This window comes from Sceloporus occidentalis, unplaced genomic scaffold, assembly GCF_023333645.1.
Source record: "Sceloporus occidentalis isolate IW3139 unplaced genomic scaffold, rSceOcc1.0.p SCAF_4, whole genome shotgun sequence".
In the NCBI taxonomy this organism is placed as follows: Eukaryota; Metazoa; Chordata; class Lepidosauria; order Squamata; family Phrynosomatidae; genus Sceloporus; species Sceloporus occidentalis.
In genome coordinates this window covers 190,522,430-190,539,467 of record NW_028316984.1, presented here as the reverse complement: position 1 = coordinate 190,539,467, position 17,038 = coordinate 190,522,430, and positions in this window count along the sequence as shown.

The window sequence follows — 17,038 nt, the reverse complement described above, 5'->3', positions numbered from 1 at the left end:
GGTGCTCCTTGACTCGTCGCTTCACCTTACACCTCAGGTGGATGCGACGGTCAGGAGCACCTGTTACCAGCTTCGGCTGATACGCCAGCTGCGTCCCTACCTGGGCCAGAGGGACCTTGAAACGGTAGTACATGCTCTGGTAACCTCTCGATTGGATTTCTGCAATGCGCTCTACATGGGGCAACCCTTGTACCAAACCCGGAAGCTACAATTGGTACAAAACATGGCAGCCAGACTGGTCACTGGCATAGCCAGGACCAGCCATATAACACCAGTGCTTAAAGATCTGCACTGGCTGCCTATTCGCTTCCGGGCGCAATACAAGGTGTTGGTTATAACCTATAAAGCCCTAAATGGCTTGGGCCCAGGATACCTAGAGGACCGCCTCTCCCCATACAATCCACCCCGCACACTCAGAACTTCTGGGCAGCAACTACTGAGGGCCCCTGGAGCTAGATTGGCCTCCACAGCCAGGAGGACCTTTACCATCTCGGCCCCGACCCTCTGGAACTCGCTGCCCGGAGAGCTCCGCTCGGCCACCTCCCTAACCCATTTCAAGAAGGAATTAAAAACCTTCTTGTTTAAGTGTGCATTCCCAGATGCAGGCTCCAGCTAGTCTCCCCCCTCCGACAGCAGTAGTTATGCTGGCCAGAATTGGTTTTAACTGTGATTTTAATTGTAATCTATTGTGTTGATTATTTGCATTGTGTTATATTGTCTTTGATAGATGCTGTTCACCGCCCTGATTGGAAGAAGGGTGGTATACAAATAAAATTTTTATTTTATTTATTTATTTATATTTCAGCAGATAGTCTACACATTCATCAAACCTTTTTTTAAACTAACAGATTAATTACAAGCAGTGCGGTTCTGTTATTCCATCTTCCATCATGACGAAGGATGGTTGTTACCTGCATGGAGGATTTGTTACAAGAGCCAATTGTTCAGATGCCTTTCTGCCAGGGTGATCATTAAGCTTGAAGGCTTGTTCATAACAGAGTACAAAAGTCAACACTGACACTCAGCATCAACGCACCTCCAATTTACACAGCTGCTATTAGAGGAAGATGCTATTATCATGTTGTTGTTATCAGACTCTGCTGTAGTGGTTTGTGAACAAAATCAAGGATATTTGGTTTGCCTCATTTGACATTGCTGTTGCTGAGCTGCAAAACAGAAATTCTTTGTTTCTGATGACTGGAAAGGTCAATTAAATGTTGAGTAGGCTAGGTAATGTCAAGACAGCATAACCCACAAAATTTCACGGATGAAAACTGGGACACAGATGAAAACATGCAGTCAAACAACATCAGAATGTGGTCAGGGTGGCAAAAGTTATTAATCAGGAAGGCCAGACAAACTAGAAGAGCCTGCAGCAGTTTGCTTTTCCTGAATCTAATGGGAAAGGCAAGATTTTCCCTGCCTCCATACCATCCTCTCCCCTGGCTGAGTTGAGTTGAGCACAAACTACTTTTGTACTTTGAACTCAGTTTGCAACAACTGAAGCAAGCCTAGGATAAAGGGAGAAAGTGAGAGGAGGAGCGAGACACTGGGATATTTTAAAAGCAGTTGGAAAAGTGGGATGACAGGATTAATCAGGACAGTCATTGCTAAATTAGGACAGTTGGAAAGTATACTAGAGCAGAAAAAAATTGTTTCCTTCCTTCCTTCCTTCCTTCCTTCCTTCCTTCCTTCCTTCCTTCCTTCCTCCTTCCATCTTGGGAAAGAATGTTGCATTCATTATAGATATCAATATGGTGCATTCTGGTAGTATCTAGTTTTCCATGTCAGTGGAGCACTGATACTACTCCACGTTTTAGTATCAGGTTTAAAGGAACTATCAAAGATGTACCTTTAAACCTCAAACCTATCTCCAAAGACTACTTAGCCCCTTTACCACTCAAAACCTTAGTGGGATCATTTAAAGTTAAAACTATACCCAGAGCATATTTACCATGCTGTCACTATTCATGCACTATTCAAAAAGGATGTTGACAAGCTGAAGTGTGTCCAGAGGAGGGCTACCAAAATGGCGAAGGATCTGGAAACCATGCCCGATGAGTAGAGATTTAGGGAGCTCAGTATCTGAGGACTCAAAGTTGGAACCCACTACCTTAAAGATCACTGTGTACAGTTAATGAGTAAAGACCCTTTCCCAACTCCAATCAGAACCTTTCATTCAGCTAACCATTCCCTTAATATTCTTAAACGGGGATGGATTAAGATGGTTGGAGGACCCTAGTGCATTTGTTTCAATGGCACCATTGATTATCCAGCTTTGTTCTTAAGAGTTACATTTTCAGGGTTATTTGGTGGTCCGCCTGCTTTCATTATCACTGGGGGCACTACCTACACCATTCTATTCTACAAACTGGCCAGCTTAAGAGATCAAGCTTTCTCAGGGAGGGCCCCACCGTATGAAATTACTACCATGTACCTGTTTGTCTGTCTATATGGAGATGTGGGGGGCAACAGGCTACATCTATTGTTTCTTATTTGCTCATGTTTAGCTTTCAGCCAACATTTTAAAAATTATATATACCTCCCCCCCCCCCCCCCACACACACACACACTTTAATTACATATTTTTTTTACTTTGGTCTGTTTTTATTGATTCTTCCTTAGGTATCTTCAAAACGAATGTATGATTTTATGGACTTGTTGAGGGATGTGGTGGCTTAGTGGTTAAGACGCCAATCCTAATGATCATAAGGTCAGAAGGTTGGCAGCTTGAGGCCTGAGTGCTGCATGTTGGAGTGAGTTCCTGTCACTAGTCCCAGCTTCTACCAACCTAGCAGTTCAAAAGCATGCAAATGCAAGAAGATAAATAGGTACCACTTCGGTATATGACCATGGAGTCGGCTTCAGACAACACTGGCTCTTCGGCTTGGTAACAGAGATGAGCACTGCCCCCTACAGTCAGTTATGACTAGGCATTCGTGTCAAGAGAAAAGCTTTACCTTTACCTTACTGAATTGTACCTTTTTCACTGTGAGCCACACTGGGTCAGCCTGTAACCTTGCAAGATGGCTAGCGCATACATCAACTAACTAAATACCTGTTTTCTTTTACCAAACATCTATAAAATGTGGCATCCAAGATGTGGGAGGGAATCATCAACTAACATGGAACTGTTACTATTTTGGAATATAAGGGGCTCGACAGACCAGCCATTAAGGCTGGCCTGGGGGCAGAGTCAGGGCGTAGCGTCCACATGACACACAGCCCAACTCCACTCCCAGGCTGGCGTGACACCATGTGCTGCTCCACACAGTGGAGCGCGCAGTGTCACAACTCTCCTCTGACACTGCATCTACATGATGCAGCACCAAAGGAGAACAGAAAAGCTGTGCACCAGTGGCTATTGCATCCCTTCCAGGGCACAAAAGGAGCCACTTTTTGCGGTTCCTTTTTGCGCTGCAGAAAAGAAAGATCGGGGGCTCCAAGTCCTCAAATTGCATGCTGGTTGGGCAGTTCTGGGAGTTAAGAGTCAAAAGCAACTTTTTCGTTCATTTCATTTTCTCCCCTCCTTTCTTCCCATACAGGATCCAATTTTCCCAAGCTTTGCATAAGAGGAACTAGAGGCAAACCTGCCTTCAAAAGGCTTTTCTGTTTATTCCAGCACAGGAGCCATCTCTCACTTCGTGCAGATTCCTTTAAACCTGGAGATCTGCTCCCTCCACTGGAAGAAGATGGCTCTGGTTCAATGTTAGCATTGTGCGAAGTCAGGCAATGTTCCATTCTAGTATTGTTGGCATGTGCCAATGGACTTGCCTGGCCTTGTTTTTATCTTTATTGTTTTTAATTAAGCTCTGGAGGGTAGGAAAAATCCCAGGCTGTTAGTTTGAGATTCATGGCTTTGGTATTTGCTTTCGGCTCCAACAAGGACGTTCTTCCTTCTTTCTTGCTTTCGGGTAAAGGGGAGGGGTACCAAAGTGTCTGGAAGGGCTCATCTTGGCTTTATTCATTGTGTTTTTGAGATGGGCCACATGGGAGGTTTGCCCCTTGGCTCCCTTAAGGACCTCTCTGTTTTGCAAACCTTCTTCCGTATGATGGAGTTTGGGTGAATCAAACCTACAGAATTCAGTGGAGGCGTTGCACATATGTAAGCATCAGGAAGTCAGATGGCAGAGGAAATAGTTCAATCTGTGGCATAGGTTTTTTGAACAGATCTCTGAGCAAACCTCATGACCCATTTAGCAATTGAGTCAATGGACCCACTCTAGTTGGGATTAACTATTGGATTTGGACCACAGTGTTCTTTTGTGCAGGAGGGTCACTTGGCTTCATTTGTGCACTTATAGGCTGGCCTTGAGCAAGTAACTCCCTCTCAGTCTCAGAGGAAGGCAATGGCAGAACCCCTTTGAAGACACTAGCCAAGAAAACCCCATGATAGGGTCACCACACATCAGAAATTACTTGAAAGCACAATACAACAACAATAATAGCATGATAAATCTGATGGGCAATTCATTTCATGGCTATTAAGGCAGCGATTCTGGTGCCATTAAAGGCCACCACATTTAAAGGGTACCTGGTCAGTCAGGGAAGGCTACATTAGACTATTGGCAAGTGCCAGGAGAGTGGCAACAAGCAGTTATGGGTAAGTCTGTCTGGGTCATACATAGGTTTTGAAGGCAGTTTGTCAAGGTTGAAGGATGGTGCAGTAGTGAGGTATAAGCCTTTCCAGAATCCATCACAAGACGCCTGGCATCATGGTAACTAAAGCCCCAAAGGAAAGACAAAGAGGTGTACGCTGTAAATCCAGTCCAGAGATCAAGGATCCAGATAAATCCACAAACAAAAAGTGCACAGAAGCCAGGGAGAATGAACATTTGTGGAAAACAAAAACTCCCGGCAGCTGCTGTGGGATTTACAGTCCCCTGACCTTGAGATGCTAGAGGCTTGACTGTTCAGTATTGCCTGTTTAAGAGGCCTTGGCTCTTCCAATGCTGTTCCTTGTCATTATCACTTTTCACAAATGGTGGGGGTACCTGCTCAATGTCTGCCAACTCTGGTTGAGATGGGAGCCCACCGTGCTAAAATTCCCCATCAGCTGCACTGGTGACTAGTTGCTCAGATTGAGGCTGCATTTACACTGCAGAATTAATTCAGTTTGACACCCAGCCATGGTTCAATGCTATGAAATGCTGGAATCTGTAGTTTTGTGAGGTTTTTAGCCTTGTCTTTCAAAGAGCTCTGGTGCCACAACAAACAACAAATCCCAGGATTCTATAGGATGGAGTCATGACAGTTAAAGCAATGTCAAACTTCATTAATTCTGCACTGTGGCAGCAGGCTTACAGGGAGGGGATCATCTGGTGCCAGAGACCTTTCTATAGCTAACTCAGACTCTACAGGGATAGAAAGCAGAGGCATAGCCATGTTAGTCTGGAATTTCAGTATACAAAGGGATCTTGCAGCATCTTTGAGAATAACTGTGAGAAAGAAGTTGTAGCATAAGCTTTTCAGGTCTGCTTCCTCAGGTGCATGGAGTGGAAGTAGACCAAGTCTATGAAAACTTATGCTACAACTTCTTTCTCTCAGTTAGTCTCAAGGGTGCTACAAGATCACTTTGCACACTTAGGCCCCATACAGACAGCCCAAAATAAAGCTGCTTCTGGTCACTTTGGAGGTATGCTGTTTAAATGATGCATGCATCCTAAGAGTCTGGAAGCTGCGCAAAAGCTGTGCTCCAGTCCTTAGGACTAGAGTGTGGCTTTGGCGTGGCTTCTGGCCTCTTGGGACACATGCATTTCCCTTGTCTGATAACGTCCATTAAAACAAAAACTGGTTTCTATGTTTTATTCAAGAAATCCATCACATGAAATTCAACAGAATGTGTTGTTGAATTGTGTTGTTCACAACAAAATTCAACAAAATGTGTTGTTACTGATTTTTTTCCTGAAACTATAATCTACTCTATTCCAAGTTTAGTATGGGAAGCAATCCCTTTACCAGACTCAAATTTTGTCAAGCCATCTCATAATTTGTAAAATGTGCAATAGGTTCCATTTTGGCATTTTGACTTCTAGCAAAAGCTCGGTCTTGATTTGCTGTCAGAAACATTTATTTCAGAGATATATCAAGGGAATTACTTACCTTGCCAGCCTGACTGAAGCTTCAAAACAAAGACAAGATGAAAGAGACCATAATTGTAGGTTTGTGGAAGGGAGAGGATCTCTGAGTGCTCCATCTCTTAAAATTAACAGCTCTGTCCATTTTCGAGGATCAAGCTTTGTTTCTAGATTTGTTCCCACAAGCTCAGCCAGAAGCTATCACCTGGACATTACTGGTGCAATTCTGGAGCTGCAATCTTTTTTTTTTTTAAAGTCATGGCTCTACCAACGTTCCCTACATTTTTTCCACTAACCTTCAGTACCTGGTTCAGAACTTTCTGTTTTCATCTGTTGAGTTATGGTGACCCCAAAAATAGGGGTTTCTTAGGCAAGAAATACTCAGAGGTGGTTTTATCCAACTTTATTTATTCATGCATTCCCGCTGTAGCTTTCCATTAAGGTGGCTACTTAGCCATCACCAAAAAAGAGGAATTTCAACATCAAAAAGGAGGGATCAGATTTGTATACAATTGAACGTCCTGGTGATGACCTATAAAGCCCTATGTGGCGTAGGTCCAGGTTATCTGCAAGACTGGTGAAGGGTCTGGAAACCATGTCCTATGAGGAATGACTTAGGGAGCTGGGGATGTTTAGCCTGGAGAAGAGAAGGTTAAGAGGTGATATGACAGCCCTGTTTAAATGCTTGAAGGGATGTCATATTGAGGAGGGAGCTAACTTGTTTTCTGCTGCTCCAGAGAATAGGACCCTGAGCAATGAATGCAAACTACAGGAAAAGAGATTCCACCTCAACATTAGGAGGAACTTCCTGACGGTAAGGCTGTTCGAAAGTAGAACAAACTCCCTCGGAGTGTAGTGGAGTCTCCTTCCTTAGACGTCTTTAAACAGAAGCTGGATGGCCATCTGTCGGGGATGCTTTGATTGTGATTTCCTGCACGGCAGAATGGGGTTGGATTGGATAGTCCTTGTGGTCTCTTCCAACTCTATGATTCTATGACTGTGAGTCTTATCAGACAAAAAAAGAATGCCAAAACACAACCAGAGAATAGTAGCTTTCTCTGTGCCTTACCACATGATGTTGTAGCACTTCAGTCCTCTGTTTATGATGACCCTGTTGTTGTTGTTGTCGTTGTCGTTGTTCAGTGCCTTCAAGTTCTGACTTATGGTGACCCTAAAGCAAACCTATTATAAGGTTTTCTGGGCTGAGAGTGTGTGACTCACACAAGGTCACCTAATGGGCTGGGTTTCTGTAAACTATCTAGAAAACCACATTTGGTGGAACGTAGCGTGTCCATGGCCCTGTACAAACGGGCCATTAAGCACGTACTGAGTACGTGCTAGAGTTACCAGGAGCATTCTTTTCAGATGCTCCCAAACCCTAGGACGTATTCAGTATGTCAAAATGGCAGCGCCTTGTCTACATGGGTGCCACCATTTTGAAGTAACGGCCGTGTCGCATCCAAATGGCGCGGTGCAGCTGTTACATCCTGGTGCTGCTGCAGGGCGCCTGTGGAGCCCTTTCAGCGGCACCGAAAAGAGCTCCAAAACGGAGTTCCTTCACTACGCGTATCGCTGGCATGGCCTTTACATGGCCGCACCAGCGATACTGAAGATAAAGGTTTCGAGCGGCCCCTTTCTCTCTCTCCCCGCCGCTGTCGGGGTGTCCTTGGGGCATGAAGCCCCAAGGACACCCCTTTCCAGGCTGCTTCCCCAAGGCCTGGAAAAGCAGCGGATCAGGGCCTCCAGGGCTGCTGCTGTGGCAGCTCAGGCCCTGATCCGTCAGGGGAAGAGGTGGGTGCAGGCTGCCCCAAAGGGGCGGTCTGTATCCTACCATTGTGTCTATCTTCACAGAAGACAGTTCTCTACTCAGAGTGCTGTCAAAATTTGAAGGTGTCCTCTGCTCAAAGGCCAGCCCACAGAAACTCGGGTTTAAAAATAAAGAGCTATATGAAGGGAGAGCAGGAACCATGGAGTTGTTTAACTTCTGCACTGTAAATTCACGAAACACACATGTGACGTGGGTCAATATCACACCAGACTGTTATTGTGCTGTTATCCACTTTAACTGCTATGGTTAACACCTATGGAATTCTGGGGTTTGTAGTTTATTGAGGCCTAAGAGCTCTCTGTCTGAGAATTCTAAATGCCCTTCAATAAATTGCAAAATCCCTGATTCCATAGAAGGCAGCCGTAGCAGTTAAAATGAAATAATAGTGCTATCAGAGTATAATGTGTTATCTGTTATTTCTATGGAAATGGTGGCAGTTATTTCTAAATGTGTATCTACAACCATAGCTTTAAGGTATGCAAATTGTGTGTGTGTGTGTGTGTGTGTGTGTGTGTGTGTGTGTGTGTGTGTGGCCTCACCTGTGCCTGGAGTGGGGCCCTTCTTGAGTGCCATAACAAGCAAGGATGAGCAGGAAGATTCTTTCCTGCATTCATTTTATCAATGCTCCCATCATAGGCAATTCAAGACCTGGAAATTTCCAGAGCCAAACATCACTACCAAAGCTATTGATGGCTTTCACATAAGGAAGTCCACCAGTCAATTTTTTTTCTCAACAAAGGGCTAATTAGAAGCACAGCCCAACGCCTCTTGAACAATAAATGACGAAAAGCAAGATCTGAACCAGTCAAAAGAGCTCTTACGTAGCTGGTGGAGGAGTTGTGTGTTGCCTGTTATGCTTGTTGTTGTGCAGATCGTGTGCCGGAAACCGATCTGCTAAACAGATTATTTTGTGGAAGACGGAACCCGAAACAAAGGACATTTAAATGAAACAATAAGAAACTATGGCACGCAAAAAATGGCTGCTATTTTCAGTCCCTCCTTGCCATGTTTTCTCTTGATTACAAACAGGGCTGTGTGAATAAATCTAGTGTGAAATCAACCTGAAAATTATTTAACATTCTGAACCTAGACAATCCAAGTGTTATGCTTAAGATAATCAGAAGAATATGTCTCATACACAACTTACAGAAAACTGAGGCTGGGTCTGCATGGGCTGGAATAACCTGGGAACATCCCAGAGTATTCTGGCTCTGGAGCTGCCCATTGTCCACACATTGCCTTGGCAGTCTGTTACAACACCTGGCAGCTATTTACATCGACATCCCACTGTATTGCCTGGTGACTTGGCTGAACGTTTTCTTCTGAACTCAGAGTAAGTGATGTGGACTAGCACCAGACAAGACAACAGGACATGTTGTAAACAACCACCTGGTGTCACAACAGGAAGATCCATAGCAAGAAGTGATTTATTTTTAAATGGTGTAAGGGGAGTATATGGTAGATTTGGTGCTGAACCAGTGACTGGGCCCTGCATCGTCTGGACTGAGAGGACATGGGAAAGGTTATTTTATTTGGCCTGTGTAGGCAACCCTTGAGCAAAATTGCCCAGGTTCTCTTATTCTGCATGTTTTATTTTGGTTTTCCTAGTTATGGGAAAGAGCAAGGAATAGTATAAAGCATGGAAGCTTGCTTTGTCATCATTAGAAAGCTATTTCTACCCTTTGGTTTTTAATATACAGTGGGGTCTTCTTATCTGCAGGCTTCATGGATTTGAGGATCCATGGACAGCAAATCCTGATGGTCTAAAGGGAGGTGTATGCATGCAGCTGCACAAGTGGCCACATGAACATCATGTCCCCATAGTAGACAATGGGACTTGAGGTTCCACAGATACAAAAGGACAACTGCATTAAGAGGAATTACCCAAGCATATTTAAGAAGGGCTGGCTTAAAAACATATACACTTGCCCCTCCACATTTGCGGGTCTGACTTTTGCGGTTTTGATTATTCACAGATTTGATTAATATTGAGCTGCCTCCCCCTGCTACTACTATTACTGTTATTTCTACTGCTCCTGATATTGACATTGATACCGATATCACCATCCCTGCCCCCTCTCTCCTATAGGATAACCTTTCCTGCACAATCCACCCACAAGATATTTTTTTTATTTTTTTTAATTATGCTTGTATTTGCATGTTTTATACTACCTGCTGTTTAATCCAATTTTATGGCTTGGACTTATGCTTTTATGATTGGGGGAAGGTCTGGGTTTTTGGGATCTTTCTTTTTAATTGTAATTTTAATTGTATGCTGTGTCATTTTACTGTTGTGATCCGCTTTGTGAAAAAGTGGAATATAAATTGTTGTTGTTGTTGTTGTTGTTGTTGTTGTTTACTCTCTCTAGGAATCTCCAGCACGATTCTGTGGGCAACTTCTGCCAGACGTCACACTGGAGGACCTACAGATTTCCAAAAAGAACATTTCTCTAGGCATTTGTAGGTCATCCAGTGCAATTCTGTGGTCAATGTCTGGCAGATGTTGACCACAGAGTTGCACTGGAGGACTTAGAGATTCCTAGAAAGGTGTTCTCTCAGGTAAAACCAGAGTGTTTTTGTTATTTGCAGTTTTTCCATATTCATGGAATCCTGTGCCCCTAACCCCAGAGAATGTGGAGGGACAAGTGTACACCCTTTCACAAACCAATTTGTAGGATCGAAAATGGGAAGTGTTATTTGAGGTGTGAAGGTTGAAATTGTCTTGAACTGGGAGCATAGTTTGGTAGTGGGATGCTCCTTTTCTGCAGCCAGTCCAACCATTTCCGGTAATGCTACTGGATAACAACATTCTCAAAGAATTGCAAGTTCTATGTTATCTCTAATCGGTGATCAGAGATAGCTGAGAAAGAGGCTATCAAAAGCCCAAGAAGCTGTGACTTGGAACTGAGCTCTGGTTGGACATCTGGGATGCTGCAACATTGGTGTTTATTCTTGAGTAAACCTGCCTAAAAATAAGCTCTGATTTGGAAGCTTAGCAAGAAAATACCCAAAGATTTAACTTTTGAAGATAAAAGAGAATTCTGAAGCCCTGTATCTAGCACTCTTTCTATATGAAGGCTCAGTACAAATTGCAACACAAAAACTATTGTGTGAAGAAACAACTGCCTCCAGTCTTTTCTATAATGAATAGACAAGATCCTAAAGTGCAAAGCTATACAACTACAGTGAGGATTGTTCACTGTATTTTACATCACTATGTATGAGTGTGAGAGTAGGATGGTGAAGAAAGCTGATAGAAAGAAAATCAACTCATTCTCTGACGATGCCAGCCACATAGGCTGATGAAACGTCAGGAATAAACTCTTCTAGAACATTTTCACGTAGCCCAAAAAACCCCACAAAAAACTAAAAATCAACTTATTTGAGATGTGATGCTGGAGAAGAGTTCCACAGATATCATGGACAAATAAAAAGACAAATAGATCCTGGAACAAATAAGATCTGAACTTTCTCTAGAAGACAGGATGACTAAATTAAGTCTATCCAATTTTGGGCACATATGGGAATTATTAGAAAATACACTAATGCTAGAAAAGATAGAAGGTAGTAGGAAGAGAGGAAGACCACACACCAGATGGATAGACTCAGTCAAAAAGGACCCTACGTCTGCAGGAAGGGGCATGCTGCAGATTGTACCAGGTAATGCTCTAAATGGGGGTGACACCACTGCTCTGCAGATGTCTGCCTTTTGGTAGAAATGTGCTGTATCGTTCACCTGCATCCATTTAAAATCCTGGAGCTTGGCGTAAGAGAAGGGAGTGGGTTTTTTAAAATTACTTTTTAAAAGTTTTTTTTAAAAATATTACATTCTACCAAATTAGACTATGCTTTTGATATTGTAATTTAAAGGTGTAATTTTAATTTTGCTAGTTGTTTTTGTCACAACTATTGCCATCACATTCAGGGATATACGAAACTTACAATTTACAAGTAACATTAATAGAAAAAACATTATTAAGGCTTATGTATGGTGTGATATAGGAGGAGGTCAATAATGGGGGAGTGACAACATGAGTTACACTCAGTGCATTCAGCAGTGGGTGACACCTGTAGTGAAGCCACTGTCTGCAGGAACTGAATAAGACCATTGAGGATAAAGTGTCTTGGAGATGCCTCATTCACAGCATCACCAGAGGTTGAAAATGACTTGAGGGCAGTTAACAGTAATAACAATGGTAGTTTGGATAAATATGTTGATAAGACAGAGACTGCAGTCAAGAAATTAGAAGTAGACTGGGAAGGGCAGCTATGAAAGAACTATACAAGATCCTAAAGTGCAAAGATATAAAAATGAACACCAAAGTTAGGCTCATCCAAGCCATCGTATTTCCCATCACCATGTATGGATTTGAGAGCTGGACAGTGAAGAAAGAAAATAGAAAGAAAATCCACTCAGTTGAGATGTGGTGCTGAAGAAGAGTGCGGAGGATACTGTTGTAATCTGCCTCAGATTCCTCGTGATTGGGCGGGCTATAAATAAATAAATATATGATGATGATGATGATGATGATGATGATGATGATGATGATGAAGAATGGCCATGAACAAAACAAATAGGTCCTAGAACAGATGAAGCCTGAACTCTCCCTGGAAGCTAAGGGGCGGCCTGCAGCTGCCTTCAGCTGTGCCGAATCGGGACCACAGCAACCACACACTGCAGCTCTGATCTGGCCTTTCCAGGGTGCAAAAAGGAGCTGCTTTTTGCAGCTCCTTTTTGCACCCTGGAAAGAGCTTGATAGCCATGCTGCCACAGCTTTAAGGAGCTCCTTTGGTGCTGTGACATGTGGATGCAGCGCCAGAGGAACGCTGTGATGCTATGTGCCAAGTAGAGCGGCACGCAGTATCATGCCACCCGGGGGTGGGGGTGGGGCACCATGTGCATCATGTGGACATGTCCTGACTTCGCCCCCAGGCTGGCCTTTAGGGCTGGTGTGCACAGCCCCTAAGACAACTAAATTGAGGCTCTCATTCTTTGGCCACATCAGAAGAAGGCATGACTCACAGGGAAAGACAGTAATGCTAGGAAGGATGGAGGGCAGTAGAAAGAGAGAAAGACCACATATGAAATGGATAAACTCAATCAAGAAGACCAAGGTCCAAAACACACTGCAGAAATAATCCAGTTTGAGACCGCTTTAAACTGCCCTGACTCAATGCTAGGGAACTCTGGAAGCTGTAGTTTTGTAAGACATTTATCCTTCTCTGTCAGAGAGCTCTGCTGCCACAATAAACTACAGTTCCCAGGATTCCCTAGCACTGAGCCAGGGTAGTTAAAATGGTCTCAAACTGGATTATTTCTACTGTGTGTTTTGGACCCATGTCCCTGAGTTTACAGGACCTTAGAAAAGCAGTTAAGGAGAGGGGGTTTTGGAGGGGAGGTCTCATTCATGGGGTCACCATGAATCAAAGTCAACTCAAAAGTAATTAACAAGGTCAAATGGTCATTTTATTACCGTGTAGAAAGAACTGTTTGATACTGTACATGTACAGTCTACTATCAGTTTATATTTTAATTTGTTATTGTTATATTGATATGTTGCTCGTGTGATTTTGTTTTTATACTGGTCAATGACCGAATAAATTTTATTACATTATTACAATTAACAAGAACAAAGACAACTGCTTAATGAGCATTGATTGCTTGTGGCTATTAGCTATGCCACAGTGCAGTGGCTTGTGGAAGGCCTACAGAATAACAATTTGAACACACATATGCACAAAATGTAAGCTGTAAAAATTTGCCTCCCTGAGACCATTTTCAACTTGGGAAAGATGGAGAGTTCAGAACAAAATTTTATGATATCTTACAGACAATCAGTTTCCCTAAATGTAATCTGATTTGCTTTTGCTACACTGATGCCAAGTACATGTCCATATAGAGTACATTTAAGGAATGCACTCCCTGCAGATTAAAATGTCACCAGAAGTGGTGTGGGAAAAGGGAGTCTGCTGATAGCACTGTGACAAGCAAAACAGCGATGACTTAAAGGCAGATCTTGGCTTAAGTGATCTCTTCAAAGCACACGCATCAATATGCCATTGTGAATTTTGCATTGCTGGGAAGGAGATGAAACTTTTGAAAGTTGTCAGTTTGTCAGCTTGGGTTTGTCAGCCTCAATCTGCTTACTCTAGAAACTCCAAGTCCTCATTTCCATATGCTTATATAGTCAGAGGAGCACATGTTGAAAATTGCCACTTTTAAATGTTGTTCTTCTTGTTGTTGTGAATCTTCAAGGTGATTCACAGTGACCCAAAGTAACCCTATCACCGAGTTTTCTTGGTGAGATTTGTTCAGATGGGGTTGCCTTCATCTCCCTCTGAGGCTGAGAGAGTGTGACTTGCCCTAGGTCACCCAGCGGGTTTTTGTGGCCAACCAGGGTTTTGAATCATACTCCAATGCTCAAACCACTACAACACATGGGCACTTTTAAATATGAAGGCTCTGTTAGAAAGTGTCTCAAGAAAATATGAATAAAAGACAAGAACCACACTCAGGAGTCAGAGATGTCTGATGAAAATGGCACCTGTGCTTACTGGAGAGACATCCATTTGCCTATCAAAACAGAGGTATACCTCAGTTTACAAAGTATATGTGTTGCTAGACATTATTTCTCTAACCAAAAATGTGATGCTGGAGGTAGAAATAGCTTTCAGAATGCCCCAAAAAAGAAGACCACTTCAACATGTTTCAGGACACTTTTTATTCAGAACTTACAAGCTGTGTATATGAAATGAAACAACCAACTCGGATAAATCTTGCATATGTAAACCAAAAGATTTAGAATTTTCTATAGAACATTTGAAGGCCTCTTGTGAAATAAATCCAGTGCTGACTTTTTCTTTCACCAGCTTTCATTTTTCTTGTGATTTCCAATTTGGTGCACAATCCTATAAATCTATGGGTTTTTTTAAAAAAGATGCTGAGCATAGTTGGTGAGGATGGTTTATGGTGGTCTCACCTTTCCAACATGTTCTTCTTTTCTACTGAAAGCAGCTGCGGTTTATCTTGCCTGCAGTAGGACTGAGTAGAGCCCAGAATCCCATTCTTTCCTAGCTGAAGCTTAATTGAATTGTGAAGTCGAAGGCTTTCACAGTCAGCATCCATAGTTTTTTGTGGGTTTTTCGAGCTATGTGGCCATGTTCTATAATAGTTTATTTCTGACGTTTCGCCAGCATCTGTGGCTGGCATCTTCAGAGAATGGCTGGCATCTTCAGAGAATGATTGAAACGTCAAGAATTAACTCTTCTAGAACATGGACACATAGTCGGAAATCCCACAAAAACTATTTCTCTGAAGATGCCAGCCACAGATGCTGGCGAAATGTCAGGCACAAACTCTTCTAGAACATGGCCACACAGTGCGAAAAACCCACAAAAAACTATGGATGCCAGCCATGAAAGCCTTTGACTTCACACTTAATTGAATTGTTTACCCCAGATTTGCTGCTGCAACCACATCGAAAGTCTGTTTTTCCACCCCTCATTCCCTATCTCCTTCAGTGCTGGTGCTGCTAAAAAAAACCTTGCAAAGTTTTACAAACACTTTGTAAAAAGGAGATTTACTATCAGAGGCTTTGGGTATATCCACACTGCAGAAATAAGACAGTTTGACACTACTTTAACTGCTAGTTTGGTGAGGCACAAAAGTAATTACACTAAAAATACATGAAGATAAAGATATTTTCAGACTGAAAGGCATGCTGGGAAGGGGGCATAGAAGTGGGGATATGAAGGCTGGTGAGCTGGAGACAGAGGCCAGGACAGAAGGTGCACCATTTTGTAGAGCTGAGCAATAATTATTGTCACCAACTCAATATGTTCGTGTTTGCTAGATTAACAGGATTGTGATGCCTTATGAGCCTGGTGTGATAAAGTCCCTTGTTAGAACAACTTTCCAGAGATGACGTACGCCCCCCTCTTGATTGATTGATTGATTGATTGATTGATTGATTGATTGATTGTCAGCAGTTTTGGAGAAGTTATCCTTTGCAGAAAAGCAGGATAAAAATGATAAACTAAGCCAAGTACTGTCTTCTTCATATATTTTTCCTAAGAGCCAAGGTTTCTCCAGCCAAACATAATTCACCTTCCTCATAGAAGCTAAACCATCTGTCAAGATTGTAGCTGTTGAAACCTTCACTCTGAGAAATCAGGATGTTCTCAGACATTCCCTATATCAGCAATTAACTCAGAGGGACTGGACTTGTATGCTTTTGGACAAGAATGCCAAGAAATTAGTTTAATCCCTGTCCTTGAATTCAACTGAGAAGGAAGCCACGCTGAAACTCGTCCCTCTTCTTTCCTTGCAAATGACAGTTTTAAAAACCATCCGGCCCAAGAACACCACCTCCGCAGCAGTTCGATCTCCCAGATTAAACCTAGCATCAGTAGGAAGTGTTTTGTCAGCTATGGAGTGCTGACAGTGGTGCGTGCCCAGAACGAGGCTGGCACCAGATTGCCCTGCATAGTTTGTGCAACTGCGGAAACTTGCTCACTGATCAACATCTTGAGGTGTGTGGGGAGAGAGAGAGAGAATCTGAATTCCTAACACATAGTGGAAGCCCACTGACAACAGAAAGGCGTAGATATTTTAGAAGAAGGTCGTCTTCTTCTTCTTCTTCTTCTTCTTCTTCTTCTTCTTCTTCTTCTTCGGTAAAAAATGAGCCATAGACATGTTTCCTCCTTTGTTCCCAGACCACTCTAAGGAGAAACCCTGTCTTTTGAGATTTCCTTTCTCTTTCATTCCTTTTACATTAAGGGTGGGGAACCTCTTTCAGGCTGAACACTAAATTTAATATCAAATGAAATTCTTGGAAGTCACATTGCATGGGTGGGTGGGGCCAAAGTCAAAAAGGTGGGACCCGAAATACTATTGGATTTAAACTTCTTGCTGCCCATCAAGTAAACCTTAGCAGTCTAAGAGCTGCACCAGACAAGAAAAAAGTCTCTGAAAGCTCCAGGCTTTGCTTCTGTACAAACCAATTCTATTTTGGAGATCAACATGAGGTTCCCCCCACCTGAAGTATTCCTAGGGAACTCCTATCAATGTCAAGGATTTTTTATTCCCGCTCCCCAGGTCAGTTTAAGTTTAACCAATATTTCCCAGTGACGT